The sequence below is a fragment of the Austrofundulus limnaeus genome, unplaced genomic scaffold, assembly GCF_001266775.1.
Source record: "Austrofundulus limnaeus strain Quisiro unplaced genomic scaffold, Austrofundulus_limnaeus-1.0 Scaffold6, whole genome shotgun sequence".
Lineage (NCBI taxonomy): Eukaryota > Metazoa > Chordata > Actinopteri > Cyprinodontiformes > Rivulidae > Austrofundulus > Austrofundulus limnaeus.
This window is the reverse complement of record NW_013952408.1, coordinates 5,090,818-5,092,121: the sequence shown is the minus strand read 5'-3', so window position 1 is coordinate 5,092,121 and position 1,304 is coordinate 5,090,818.

Genomic DNA, 1,304 nt, shown 5'->3' with positions numbered 1-1,304 from the left:
ATGGGGACGCACATGGCATAAAAGGTGTACCAATCAATTCACCTTGTTATAACAGCCCTGTAAGAAGTACAGTATGTTGACTTATGAAAAATAAATATTCTCCACATTGCAGCGAATGGCTCAATCCACGAGTTACAAAACTAGATTCAGATGAAGATACATGTCAGGAAAAAAAAACATCACATCATTCTCAAAGCTGGCTAAAGTCAGTAAAACTTGATGAAACACTCTGCTTTTGCTGTGTTGAAAAAAAAGCAGTTATGATTGTGACCTTATGTTGCCAATTGTATGATCGTAATACAAGTGATGGAACTTAAAAACATCTGTTTTAGCTTGTGTTACATTCAAAGCAGTACACGTTTCTATTCAAAGATTACGTCTCAATTTAATCATCTAGTCCATAAGCATGAATACTGTTGTATATTGAAAGTTGTCACAGCTAACAGCAGAAAAACAGGGTTTCTGTCTCTCGAGGTGCAAATGTAAAGTGATTATTTTTAGTAATGGCTCAAAGTACTGATGCTGGTCATTTTTGGACCCTAACTTTTAAAAGAGAATCCTACATTTTTGTCCTTTTGACAAGTTTACACATCTCAGCGCTTTTACTCTAATATGTTCTGCAATCATACTGAAACTAAACACGGTTTTCTTTTATTCTGACATTTGCCTACTTTCACAACTTTCTTCACCAGTTTCATCCACAGACAAGCACACCAATTACTGCATGTTGTAGGTTTGCTATTTTTTGTTATTTATCATTTTAGTGACATCCTTGATTCTTCTGTTATATTGCACAATGCACATTAGTCCTGCTACAGCAGAACAATGCAGGGAAGTTTGTTCCCTCTTCGTCACAACATGTTAACTTACGGTATTCACCTGAGTAAATTACATCCCAMCATAAACACTCTAAACGTTCAGTTTTGCCCTCGCACAATAACAAGAGGTGTGTCAATACATTCATGTAAAAACTGCAAGAAAAAATATATTAACAAGAGGAATAATAATGATGTTGAAAAAAAAGTTTTAGGTTTGAGCCAGAATCAACATAATAAAAACTTAGATGGAGCTCAGATTAATTATGACTGGTTTAAATATTATTGAAGACAATAACACAATAAAGAAGATAAAAGAGCTGTAGCATGTAGAAAAAATTCTGTATGGAAACTAAACATGTGTTAAAGCTTGTTTTTCACAGCATAAGTTGGAAAAACCAGATATTATGTGAAGAGAGACCATCATACCTTTGTTTGTTTTCACAGCCTTTTCTCTGATTTGCATAAAATTTTGGTCAAGTTTATATA